Consider the following 14,241-nt stretch of genomic DNA (forward strand, 5'->3'; position numbering starts at 1 on the left):
GCCCACAAACCATAAACTCAACCACAAAAATCAATGGCAGTAAGAGTCTCAACAATACAGGGGAGCCTGGGTGGCTCAGTCATTAAGCGTCTGCCTTCAGCTCGGGTCTTGATCCCGGGGTCCAGGGATCGAGCCCCGCGTCAGGATCCTGGGGTCCAGGGATCGAGCCCCGCATCAGGCTCCCTGCTCTGCGGGAAGCCTGCTTCTCCCTCTCCCACTCCCCCTGCTTGTGTTCCCTCTCTCGCTGTGTCTCTCTCTGTCAAATAAATAAATAAAACCTTTAAAAAAAAAAGAGTCTCAACAATTCAGAAAATAGTACAACTAGACGCTTGATATTAGCTGCGATAAGTTTACAGCCCAACCTCATGTGCTTTTAATGTATTGTATCACTGGACTCTATCATAAGTTAACAACTAATTAAATAGTGAGAGCAGGAGAGATTTCCATGTCGTGGAAGGAGCTAAAGATTCAGAGTCAGAAAGAACTATTAACAAAAATCAAGCTCAGCAATTTATTATTGACTGGGGGCAAGTTCTTGAACCTAGGCTGCAGTTTCTTGATATGAAAAATGAACCTCAAGACACTGCCTATAAGATGGTGAAGATTAAATGAGATAATGCAAACTTTGGCAGCCTGGTAGTATCTGTCCTACAATGTAACTATTAGCTAGTACTGAAACTGTATCTCAATAATGATAAAGCACCAAATATTCTTTTGACTAAGCAATAGTTTTTATTACAAATAAAGCTAAACATCTATTGATTGTAATAGTGAAAACCACATTTTAGTTTCTTGGAAGTGGTCCAGCACAACAGAAAATGAACTAGAATTTTAGTTCTGCCAGGATAATCTTGGGGAAATTGGTTAAGCTGCTAGAGCCTCAACTTCCCATCTGCTTAGAAATACCTAGCTAATAACAAGACTATGATAATGTTTAATGAGGTAATCTATATAAAGTTCTAGCACATATCCTGTTCTTAGTAGGTACTCAATCTATAGTAGTTATTGGTATTTGTTAATTTTCCCAATAGAAAAAAAAAACGGATAAATAAGCATGAAAATCAAAACCAGGTATGAAACCACCATTCTTCATATTTTACAGAGTTTTTATTCATTTATTCCATAATTTTTTCTTACAGACCTACTGTGTGTCAGGCACTGTTGTTGACTTTGGGGATGGAGTGATGAACAAGACAGATAAGGTCTCTGCTTTCCTGGAACTTCCATTCTAGTGGGGGAAGACAGATAATAAACAGCCCAAGGAGATAATTTCAGAGAGAGAGTGCTATGAGGAACACCAAACAGGGTGGAGGGCCAGCAAGTTGGGGGGGGGGCGGAAATGGTCATTTAGCTAGGGTGTATTTCAGCCCAAGCCTGCCTGACTGGTGTCCTTTGGCCAGAAGGGGAAACCTCATCTGTAAGATGCTCAGACGTAGAGTGTGGATGATCAGAAGTCAGACCTACATTTTTACCTGTGTTAGGATCTCTTCTGCAGCTGCAGCTTAAAATATTTATAAACGCCCAACCCAGTTCTCAAACTGTGAGGGTCAGTGCAACATCTAGGGGGGAGGGGGGAGGGGGCTCCTGATGCACCTCAGCACAGTTCCCAGACACGTCAAAACCGACGACTTCAGAGCCCCCTCGGCTCAGGGTCCCGACTGAGACTGGTACTTTGTGAGACGGAGGAAGACGAGTACAAGTGTGCCGAAGGTGGCCGGAAAGTTGCATTAACGAAGGAGGGCGGCTTGCTCCGGTAAGAAATAAGTATCTGGACGATCTACCATAATGCCCTTCAGGGACTCTAGAAGCTGCAAACGTTTCCCAGGGCGCTGGGACGCCCAAGGGGCGTATGCCCCTGGCGGGGAAAACCGGGAGTGGGGCAAACCGAGCCAGGGGACGCAGGCGAGCCGGGCGCCTGCACGGCCAGCGTCGCCCAGGTCCCCCCAGCACGCCCCATCCCGCGGATGTGGTAAAGCCTCGCGCTCGGCCCACTTAGACAGGTTTCCTGTGCCTCCCGCCCCGGGGCCGCGCCTCTCGGCTGCCCAGGACAGCCTCTCCGCGCCGAATCCTCCGGGGCCCGGACCCAGGCCCCCGCGCTCGGCGCCTCCTCGCCGTCAATCCCGGCCAAACCGTCCCCTTCAGAGCAGCACCGCGGCCCTACCTCCCCGGAGCCTGGCGCGGGCCGCGACCGCAATCTCCCCTGCTCGGGGCTGCCCCACCAGCCGGTTCTTCCCTGGGCGGCAGGAGACAGACTCTGGTCCTACGGTGACTGGTGGCGCGCCCCAAACCGCAGCCCTTGCGAGCCCGCACCGCCTCTGGCCCCCACCACCCCAGAACCATTCTGGCGGGCGTCCCAGCGCTTACCTGCACGCTCCTACTTCTCCGGTGTGCGACTCCGGGCTTCGTCCACACACCCGGGAGGCGGCAAAGCCCGCTTCTCCGGTCCTCCCGCAACGCGCAGCCGACAGTTCCCGTGCCAGCCGCAGGAGCCCGAGGTGGGCACGGCCACTCGAGGAAGGACAGCGAGGCCCGAGCCCGCGCCGCGCACTGGCCGCCTTGCGCTGGGGTCCCCTGCACTGCCCTGCCTGGCTCGCCGGCGCTGCAGTCGCGCGGCCAGTTCCCGGTACTTTGCCCAGAACTTCTCCGCGCGCCGCCAGTAGATTAGCGGGAGGAGCAGCGCAAGGGGCGGAACGGGGAGGAGGAGCCTGTGGCCGCCCTGGGGGCGGAGCCACACCAGCGGGGCGGGGAGGGCGGCTGAGTGACCACACTCCCACCAATCAGGAGTCGACCCCGAGGAAGAAGGTGGAGCGATGTACTTGCAAGGAGCGAGCGGATTCCATGACGCAGTCTGGGCTGTTGGGACCCGGGTTCCCGGCAGGTGGGAAGGGAGGAGGGAGAGGAGAGCTGCAGCAGCGTCGCGAAGGGGCTCAATAAGTGTTCCTCGAGTGGCGTTTCCAGGCCGGGGAAGGAGGGAAGAGAGGGAGAACAGGGAGAAGTGAGGGCGGCGCGGGAGGGGCTGGTTTAAGGAGACGGTTCCAGGAGACACACGTGCGAACAGGCAGAGGACTCGACCTCTTGAGGAAGTCAGAGGCAAAGGGATTGAGAACGGAGGAGAAAAAAACGTAGTGAAGGCAGGGTTGCAGGCATCGGATGACGAAGGACAGATTCGGCGTGGGACACCCGCCCAAGACTGTGACCCTAACATCCAGAGAGAGTGGGTTCAGATTCGTGCCGGGGTCCCAGGAGAAGACTGAGGGGAGTGTGGTCGTTTTGTTCTATGCTGTTCATGTGCAAGAGGGAAGGGAGAAAGAGCATCATAGTTAACAACATGCCGGAGCTCCCTGATAGACAAGGAAGTGTCCCCGACTTAACTGACCACTCGCTCCTCCGCCTCCTTTGATCCTACCAAGAACGTAGCAACTGAGCACCTGGGCCAGTTTGGAGACTGCAGATGTGTCGAGTGCCGCAGATGGCTGGGTGGAAAGGGAATTAACATTTACTGAGCGCCTACTGTGTGCGCCTGGAGCAGATGTGGACTCGCTTCAGTGATAATGGCACACCAGGTTCCTGCTCTCCAGGAGCTGAGGTTTTAATGGGAAGCACACCATAAACAAGAACATATACAAATATATAAACAAACGAGTAAATACGGATGATCTATGAACACCGGGGTAATTGCTATGCGGAGGTTTCTTAAGTAGGCATCGGAAGCTGCGAAGTTGCCCTGACGGCCTCTTGGCGGAGGTGGCTTTTATGCAGGTTCCTGAACCAGGGAAGGGAGCTGCCACACCTCAGTCTCGGGAAGAGCGTTCCAGGCAAAGGAAATGGAAAATGCAAGGTATTTAACCTCCCCGAAGACCCAGCTAACCTACCTGACCGAGCTGAACAACGAAGTGTGGCTCGCCGGACTTGGTGCCCCACGCAGAAGAGAGGCTCCAAAATGTTAAATTCAGCGCCACATATCACTTGTGGCACTGGACGCATTTCCAGTCTCCCAACTGACCCCACACTGAGGTTTCTAAGTCTCTTGCCGGAGCCCCACTATTCACATTTCATTCATTGCGCTCCGTTTTCCGCTTTCTAGAACCATCCCTGTCGCGGAATGTCTGGGACTGTCAGTTTGGGATCCGGCCGGCGGCGAGCGAGGGCCGGGGGATGCGGACACGCTGCAGAATGAACTCGCCGGATGCTGCCCGCGTCGTACACACGGAGAACCTTAGTGGAGAAGATCTAAAATCTAAAGACTCGGAAATGCCTCAGTCATCGCCCCGCACCCGAGGAACGCCAGGTGGACGAACATGTCTGGCCGGCGCCCGGACCGCTCATAATGAATTCAAGGAAGCACCTTGCCCACGCCCAGCCCGGAATGCCTGAGCAGCTCAGACTTTGTTTTCCCAACCCTTCCTCCATGTTTCGGTAATTCCTCTCTGGGAGAGAAGCTCGCTCTTTCCTCGCCTTCCTACAAGCCCTTTTTTCTTTCTTTTTTTCATTTCCACTCTCCACCTCCCACTCTCCACCCTCTTTCATTAGCGTTGTTTGGTTTGTTGTGTTTTTGTTTTGTTTTTTTCTGCAGGAGACAAGCCTTAAATCCTAAAGGAAGTTATTTGCATAGGACTGTATTGTTGAAACTAGCAAACCGTTCTTGGCTTTTTCTTCTGTTTCTTCCAAATAACCAAGTGTGTCTATTTGTTTTTTCTATCTGTACTTGAGGCAGTTAATTTGACAGGATGAGAGAGTTAATTCATATGCATGTTGTGCCTTGCCTCCAAGAAAAAAAGGAATTGTACTGTGCCTTTTCATAGTTTCATTTCCTCTTCTCCTAAATAAGCTTCCAGGCTCACCAGCTCCTAAAAACAAAAGGAAAAAAAAATTAAAGTTGAATCCCATGCAGAGCTCATTATTCTTGAAAAATCTCATTAATGTCCTAAATTAGCTTTCTCCTCAGAGTTTTATTTTAAAGCAAGGACCTGAATGTCTACTCTGGTGGAGATCAGTGGTTCTATAGTACGAGTTTCTGAAAACCCTCTTTGAACTGTTGAACAAATACTTTTTATCTTTGGAGACATACCCATCACGGTGGGAATTGTTCAGAGTTGGCTGAATGTTCTAAGCTTCCGAAATTCATAATAGGTAAGCAGATGTTTCTCAAGTGTACATGTTTTTGATGGTAAAGGAAGCTGATGGTAATAGAATGTCACGGTGGGGAACTCCAGAGGCCTCTAGAAGCAGACTACCTGGGTTCCTGTCCCGTCATGACCACTTCCTGATTCTGAGAGCACCTTTCTCTATTTTCTCATTTTCTTCGTGTGAAGTGAAGGCATTGGACGAGATCAGGGGTGACATAGCTTGGCTTATTTGCTGCCGCTCCCCTCCCTGCCTCATGCCAGCCATCACTATTAAGTCAAGGCTGTCTTTCCTACTGAGTCCAAACAGGGCCTCAAAATCCTTCTCAACACAGTGTTTTAAGAAGCTATTACTGGGGGCACCTGGGTGGCTCAGTGGGTTAAGCGTCCGCCTTCAGCTCAGGTCATGATCCCAGGATCCTGGGATCGAGCCCCACATCGCACCCCCTGCTCAGCGGGGAGCCTACTTCTCCTTCTCCCTCTGCTGCTCCCCCTGCTTGTGCTCTCTCTCTCTCTCCGTCAAATAAATAAATAAAATCTTAAAAAAAAAAAAAAAGGAAGCTATTACTGATAGATCGGTATCCACATGTAGGTGATACAGAATTACCATGCTGGGGCTATATGAACTTAAAGCCACTTTAAGATTAAGATCTTAAATCATACGATTAGAGCTTCAATCTTCTAGAACGGTGGCTACAAGACAAATGTAATGAGAAGGAACTATAGTTCATCACCTCATCGATCCCTTTTATGAGGGAGGTGGAGAGAGTTCGTTCCAGCATCTTCTCTGTAATCATATAGCCCCTGAGTGGTTAGACGCAGGCCTCCTACCCTCTTAATGTGTCCTCTTTTTGCCACTGCCACTATGAATGGGGGGGTGGAGGAAACACTTGTCTGAACCGATGATAAAACCCTCCCCATCCTGTACCCATTTTTCTTTCCCCTTCATCTGGAATATGAATCAAAGTGCTTAGTCGCATAGGAACACCTTGTCAGCATTCTTTCACAAAAGTATTAGTCCTCATGACTAAGGGCTGCACAGGAATTCACCAGTTCCTCTACTAAATATAGATTGACGGGCTCCTTTTTAAAAGGATCCATTCTTAGCAGACACTTTAAGAGATCCAAAGATGAATCAGCGCGTGTCCCTGCCCTCAGTACTTTTACAGTTTCATATATTGGGCAGATCAGAAATGGATATAAATAACTCCTATACAAGCTAAAAAATAGAAATTGTGCTGAGAGGGGTACCAAAAATGTATTTAGAGAAGGGTGAAATTATTTGGGGAATTGGGAGCAAAGAGTCACTTCCTGCATGTCTTTGTTGACAGTTTTAACTTGTTGATCAAAAGTTCTTATCGCAGTCAAGTTATCCTTGTCGCAGGAGTTGCACCGCTGTTAGGCTTCCGGGTTTAGACAGAGTTCCTGCTTAGTGTAAGCAGATACTATCAGTGCAACGAAAGGTCACAGTTCATTCTCACTCTCACATAGCATCTTTCATCAGATGTTTAAAATTTCTGGGTTGTTCTAGAGGAAGATGCTCATCTTTAATGACAACAGTCTAGCTTTCTTTAGGCATTTGACAGAGCCAGTTTTTTAGCACATCATACTGTGGGAGCACAGGCTACTTGTAAGAAAGGAACATAAAAAGAGTATAGGGACACTAATGTCACATACGATGAACCATGAAACATATTTCCTTCTGGACTAAACTAGCTCGAAAGTCAGGCTGATCGTTCTATTATCCTTTAGGGACTCTCTTCATAGCACACAGACATCGTGTAGCCTTCTTTTTGGTAAATATTAAGTATAATATTTACAGCCCACACGTATGAAGCATTTAGGTAGCAGCCATTGCCCAACTGGGCTGCTAAGATTACTGTCACTCCTGCCACCATCAGGAGGCCGCCTGTCAAACCAGAAGGGCTCCACAGGGGGCGCCTGGGTGGCTCAGTTGGTTAAGCAACTGCCTTCGGCTCAGGTCATGATCCTGGAGTCCCGGAATCGAGTCCCGCATCGGGCTCCCTGCTCAGCAGGGAGTCTGCTTCTCCCTCTCCCGCTCCCCCCTCTTGTGCTCTCTCTCTCTCTCTCAAATAAATAAATAAAATCTTTAAAAAAAAAAAAAAAAAAGAAGGGCTCCGCAGGACTGGCTGAACCACACCCCTCCTGCCACAGGCCACAGCGGCAAAACGTATGCCTCGGATCCTGCTTCTCCTCTATTACCTCATTTCCCAGTTCATGCCTTGCGTGAATGGATTCGACCGGTACGTTCCAAATCGCCTTCACTAATCTAACTGCAAGGAGGGCTGGGAAATGCGATTTTCGGCTTTTAGTCTTGGCAGTAAGGGACGTTAGAAGGAGGTTGGGTTAGAATTTGAGTGAGCCGAGCCACAGCATCCACCATGCCTTTTCCTGCAAAGCTCCAACAAGTGTGTTGGCAGATAAAAAGCTTTTTATGTTACATCCTCTCTGATGTGTTTCAGTAGTTACAGAGTAACCCAGAAGACCTAGTCCTTCACCAATCCCCCTAAATCCCCATCTCAGTCTCCACCAGCGACAGCACTGTAGTCTAAACCACCATCGTTTCTTGCCTATATTTAGTTGGGTGCTCATTTTATATTCCCTCCTGGATTATAAACGCTTTTTCTTATTCTTCTTGCATGTCTTCCTTTCACATAGCACAGTGTTCCTCACACAAAAGCTGTTTTATCACTTGTTTATTGAACAAATGCATAAACATATTTTTCCCAAAACTACAATCTAAATTGGTTTAGCAAGGTAGTAAAAGTTCTTTTTGTCTGCTAGAAAACTTTGGCTTCAAGTAAGAGAAAACCAATTAAAAATCACTTAAACAAGAAGGAGATGTATTATCTCATATAACAGGAAGTCTGCAGATAGCGTGACCTTGGTGTTGGTTCATTCAGTAGTTCAAGCATGTCCTCAATAGACCTAGGTTCTGTCTGTCTGCTCTGCCAAGTTCACCATGAGGTTTCCTCCTCAGGCTGGATGTGATGCACATACAGCAGCTACCAATATCATGTTCAGAGGCAGAAAAAAATATCCCTCCCTTGAGTCACATTCTGTAAGTGAAGAAACTTCTCCTACAAGTCCCCCAGCCAGGGGATCTTCATGTTTCGTTGGCCAGAATTGGGACACATGCCCATGATGCCCATTCACACTTAAAGCTGTTACCAGCCAACTGTTGGCCATGATTGATTTAGACTACAGGTTCATACCAGAAAAACGAAACGAAACAAAAAGCTGGAGTTCAATTAGCAAATATTATAGACTGTGTTATCTTTCCCCGGTATCTGCTTTCCTTCACCAAGAGAGAATTATACTCCCCTTCCTCCCACCCATAACCCCATCCCCACCACCCACTGAAGTCAGTCTTGGCCATATGACCTACTTACTTGGGCCAATAAAATGATAGTAGAGGCTTTAAGAGCCAGTCCTTGCTTTGCTTTGCTAATATCCTCTCTAGCATAGGCACCAGCACCATTGCAGTCAGAAACGGCTCCATCTGCCTGCCTCCTGGGGTGAGAAAAGATAAAGATGCAGGAGTATGGACCCAACTGAGCAGAAGTGCACTCTTAGCACAAATGAGATATAAACTTTTGTGGTTATATCACTGAGATTTTGGAATTGTTACTGTAGCATATCTTAACCCATTCCTACTCTTACAGCAGAAAAAAATGAGAAATAGACATTGAGAAAGCAGCCTAGAGCGTTGCCATATTTCCTTTCCTTCCTAATAGAAGAGAAAACCCATCTGAACATAGAAGTGACACGACACACCTGACTTCGGTGTGTCAAAGCAGTCCCTTGCGCCCTCACTCAGGCAGCTGCCTTCCCAGCTCTCCAATCACCCGCCATGGCATCACCACCCTTCCCTTCACCGGAGCTCACACCATTTGTTCTGAATCTTCAATCTCTTCCAATTTGCTATCAATTTTTCATACAGGGGACTTGCAGGTACATTGTTGCTTCTTCATCAGCCCAGCCACCTCGCAAGGGTAACTCAATTCCAGCACAAGTATCCATTCTGGTCTTCCTGCTTCCATGCAAATCTACTGGGCTCAGACATGCTGCCATGCTCTTCTTTGTTCACACACCCCCCGCCCCCCGCCCACCACCACTATCCCCACATGATTCTACTGCGTGAGAAATAGCCCTCAGAGGCCCTTACTAGCTGACTTATCCTCTGCAAACTCATAGCTCATTACTTTTAAAAAGATACTCTGTGGCAGGTCCTTGTAAGGCCATACTTATTTCCAATACCTAATGCTAAGTTTTGATGGAAATGCATCAATGTGGGATCATAATTATTCCTGCCCTCTTACCCAGAAAATACCACAGTTTCACTGTTAAACTTTCGCTTATGATTCAGGGTCACTATTTCTTACATTGATTATTGAAGTGATACAATGATGACCTTAAGAATTACTGAGGTCTATAAGATTATCCACCCTGATGCAAACTGACTCCTGATACTTTTTGAGTTCTCATGTATCAAAAAATAATAAAACAATAATAACAAGGATTTCTTGAACTTGGACCATGTTCCAAGCACTATTCTAAATGTTTAATTCTCATTTAATCCTAAGAGTCCTATGAGATAGGTACTATTCTCATCGTCATTGTGGAGAGTGTCAAAAGTCAGGGAAAACATGAATGTTCCTGGCAGCATTATTTATAATAGCCAAAAAGTGGAAACAACCCAGATGTCTTTCAGTTGATGAATAGATATACAAAATTTAGACTACCTATCCAATGGAATATTACCTAACCATAAAACGGAGTGAAGTACTGATAATACGCCTAATGTGGTTGAAACTTGAAGAAATCTTATGCTAAGTGAAAGGAGCCTTTTACAAAAGGCCACCAAAAGAATTTTAAGATTTCATTTTTATGGAATGTCCAGAACAGCTCAATCCATAGAAATCCATAGGGTGCAGATCTGTGGTTGTGAGGGGCTAGGGGGAAGGCAGATTGGGGAGGAGCTGCCTAATGAGTATGAGCTTTGACTTTGGAGTGATGGGAATGTTTTGGAAGTAGATAGAGGTGGTAGTTGGACAACACTGTGAGTATTCTAAATGCCACTGAATTGCTCACTTTAAAATGGTTAGATTTTTGTTATGTGAATTTCACCTCAATCAATTATTTAATTTTTAAAAAGTCAAGGGAGAGGGAAAGAGGAGGCAACATTTAAAAAATGCTGCCCAGAGGGGCTCCTGGGTGGCTCAGTCAGTTTAACCTCTGTGGTTAAATGCCGTCAGGTCCGCTTGGGTCATTAGCTCCTGCGCAGCAGGGAGTCGGCTTCTCCCTCTGCCCCTCCCCCAGCTCATGCTTGCCCCCCTCTCGCTTTCTCTCTCTCTCAAATAAATAAATAAAATTAAAAAAAAAATGCTGCCTAGAGAAACAAATCCTAAAATAAAGAATGTAATTTTCCCAAGGAAGGCTTTGATGTCCATTGAGAGCAGGTTTAGTGGAGGCTAAAGATAGATTTTTTTTTAAATATAAAGCAAGAATAAATGTACTCTAAGCAATGAGGAAAGCATATGGACTTCGTGACATCCCTTTTGACTGTACAGGGACCTCTGTGCTTAATTTTTACATTTGTTTTTTTTTTTTTTCCTGGGTTCCAGAAAGTTGGGATTATTAGATAACCAATCCTTGGATACACAGTTCCTTCTTCTGGGTAAATTTCTTGTACGTATATTTCAACGTTACACCCTTTAAAGGCCCCGAATGGACTCCCTGTCTCCACTGGTCCCCTGCTGCCTGGGGCCATGCTGTGTACATCAAAGGCCATCAGCCGCGCATTTCCATTCACCGCAGCTGCAGCTGGATCTGCCCTCCCCGTGAATACAGCTGCAGCCAGCTCTCTGGCCGTTCCTTAGTGAGAACAAACAAGTCACACAAAAGCCAGGAGCCTTCTGAAGTTGTCATTCCCAAAGTTGGATGGCAGCGAGCTGCCTCTCGATGCCTGAAGCAGCCAGGTTCTGTGCCTGGTGGGCTCTGCCACAGATGAGAGGAAATAGGGGAAGCATGGACCTCTCAGGAGCATATCTGACCCCAGATCATTTGGCTCCTGGATCTGTCCCGAGCCCCCTGAGAGCGATCCAGTTGGTAAAGAAGTGCTCTGAGAGATTCCAGGGTGTGGCCCCAAGTTCCAACTTCTGAAACACCTAGGCTGGATGAGAGACTCACTTCAAAGGCATCTCTGAGAACCACATAGTAGAAATCAAAGCTTCAGCAAATAAGTCCCTGAGGACAGTCATCCTCAGCTTCCTGCCTGCTCATTGTTCGTTATTCATTTTTATTTCCCTTTCTTAGAGTGTTTTTTTTTTGTGGTTGTCTAAAATGACATTCTTCTGAAGTTTTGTCCAGGGATGGCCTTCAAGCTTCAGATAATGATTGTATATATTTCTACAGTATCTATCTCTCCAGCATAAAAAAGCTTGGTCTAAGTCTTCAAAACGAACTTGAATTTTCCAAGTAAGTTATGACCTGAGGTTAGGTGCCAATTAATGGTTAAGGAGAGGGGGAAAAAATGGTTTGTAATTAATGTCAGTCGGTTGGTCCCTACTTCCAGCTCCCTCATGGTTTTCTTAGACTTGTTTTCCATAAAAGGTAAAAAGAGTCTCCCACTTGTTTGATTGCCTTTTCCTGCCCATAATCCAGAAAATTATTTTTTGTATAGCAAACTACATTCTATAGTTATCTCAGCTGGAGTGCTATTACTAATAATGTAAAAGTTCCAACCATGTCAAGCATCAAGTTTTGTAAGCATTTGGCTTAGAGTCTTTTCCTTCGGCTAACAGCTGCTCCTTCCGCACCAAGGACCCCCGAGACCACCTCCACGTTGGAAGATTCGTTAGGAGGACGCACAGGACTCAGCACACACAGTGATACTCATGCCTATGGTTTATTCCAGCAAAAGGATACAACGCAAAACCGGCAAAAAGAAAAGACACGTGGGGTGAAGTCTGGAGGAAACCAGGCACAACCTTCTAAGAGCCCTTGCCCCATGGAGTCACACAGGATAAGACATGCTTAAGTTTTCCAACAATGAGTGTTGCGACAACCCAGTGAAGTGCTGCCAACTAGGGAGGCTAAGTGTCCAGGGTTTTTCCTGGGGGCCGGTTCCATAGGCACCCTCTGCCTAGCATATGCTACCCTTCCAGACTCCCAGGAGGCAAGCAGGTGTTCACCATTAGCCACATTGTTTGCACAAACACTTCAGGCACAGTGAGCCACTCAGCAGTTAAGGAATTATGGGAACCTTGCTTACATCGAAGTCCCCAGATGCCAGCCAACACTCAGTCTTGTGAGCAGGACTCTCACAGAATAGTAGTCTGAGGCCTGTCATTCACTCTTCCTCACATCTTCTCTACACTTGAAGCGTGGCTTGCCTATCTACAAACTTCCTTAAAATAATGAGCTATATTCTTTGCTTCTCAAGAGTTGACTGAGCAGGTGCATTTCCAAGGATCTCTTTCCTGTCTTGGCTACGTATTCGTGGTAGGACCCACACATCTGCTTTCAGGGAAATGAAGCAACATTTTGCTGGGAAATGTGTGTTGTTAGACTGAGGGAGCTGGTGTGAAAGCCCTTCTAGGTCTGTTCACAGAATACCCAAGGCATGTTAGTGAGGCTGTGGTCAAATCAGATAATTATGAGTCCATGTCTTCACTATCTTATTTTTTTAAGAACCTTACCCTTCAATGGCATATATAATCTTCACATCCAACTTCTCTGTCCTCTTGTCTGCCAGCAGTGTCATTAGCCATCATGAAATATAAATCCAAGTGGTCATGCGTTTTTAAGCACTTACCCTTATTTTAATAACAAGCAAGTAAATAAGTCCACTGTTGCCTTTGCTTATAGAAGGAGAAATCACATTTTCAAACAATGTTCACAATAGAGAAATGAAGACCTCATAATGTCAGCAAACATGTAGGGACATCCAACAGTGTCATGGCAGGGACTTTGGCTAAGTCGATGTAGAAGGTGTTGCCCCTGGTTTAGGAAGAGGATGATTAGTAGCGATCGTATGGAGCCTTTCCTTCAACGTGGTAGTGGGTTTGATTTATTTTCTCAAGTATGATGATGGATTTGTGTTGTTCAAGCTGTAGGTTGGGAGTGACAAGAACAGAACGTTCTTCACTCTGCAATGAAAAATCAGTATCTTGGCTTTGCATGGTGCCTTCAATTCCCAACCGAGTGGACCATTGCTACGGATTGAATCATATCCCAGAAAATTCATGTGTTGAAGTCCTAACCTCCAGTACCTCAGACTGTGGCCGTATTTGGAGATAGGATCTTTATCAAGTTAAAATGAAGTCATTATGATGAGTCCTAATCCAATATGACCAGTGTCCTTATAAAAAAAAGGGGAATTTGAACACAGATACACACACAGGGAGCAAATCCAGGCAGAGATTGGGGTGATGTGCCTCGGAGGAATGGCAGACTGCCAGTAAGCTGCCAGAAGCTAGGAGACAGACTTGGCACAACTTCTCCTTCACAGCTCTCAGCAGGGACCAACCCTGCTGACAAATCGATCTCAGACTTCTGGCCTGCAGAACCGTGAGACAATAAATATCTGTTGGTTAAGCCACTGTGTTGGTGGTACTTTGTTACGGTAGCTCTAGCAAACTAATAGGACCAGTCATCCAATTCAGCAAAGGTGTGCAGAGCCCTGAAAAGGCCGAGAAGAGGATTAGGTGCTGTGGTGGAGGAGCTCACATCTGGTAGGAGAGGCAGCAGACACAGGGCGCCCACTGGCTGGCAACTCCCAACTTGGTTATATCTGGTTTTCAGAAGGAGCCCTCTCTCCCCAGAAATGGTAATCTATAAATAGCTTATACTGTTAGGTTTAACTAAAAAAAAACACTTAGTAAGACTAATCATCAAAATTGCTTGAGGTTCTAATCCATGCATAATATGAATGACCACAAACATTTTGCGAGGCTTCCCACCTGAGTCACGTCTCATTTCATCTCACGGACACTCTGCAAGATAGATCCCGATGTATCCTCATTTCTCAAACTAGGAAACTAGGGTTCAGACGTGTCACCTCTTACCCCAGGTCCTGCGTTTTGCATGTGGC

General features: G+C 46.7%; 1 protein-coding gene across 7 annotated transcripts in view; it reads right to left on the reverse strand.

The window, feature by feature from the left end:
• The window catches only part of OSBPL3 (oxysterol binding protein like 3), a 173,615-nt gene extending 170,922 nt beyond the window's left edge, over positions 1–2,693 (reverse strand). For 3 of the 7 annotated variants that reach the window (XM_036097218.2, XM_078059380.1, XM_036097216.2), the window contains exon 1: positions 2,365–2,693. The gene's annotated coding sequence lies outside the window, so the exon portion shown is untranslated. Of the gene's footprint in view, positions 1–2,161; positions 2,259–2,364 lie in introns of those variants that run through there. The other 4 variants (XM_036097221.2, XM_078059381.1, XM_036097220.2 and 1 more) reach the window with 2 other exon arrangements.
• Positions 2,694–14,241: the final 11,548 nt, after the last annotated feature.

Source organism: Halichoerus grypus, chromosome 12 (assembly GCF_964656455.1).
Source record: "Halichoerus grypus chromosome 12, mHalGry1.hap1.1, whole genome shotgun sequence".
Taxonomy (NCBI): domain Eukaryota; kingdom Metazoa; phylum Chordata; class Mammalia; order Carnivora; family Phocidae; genus Halichoerus; species Halichoerus grypus.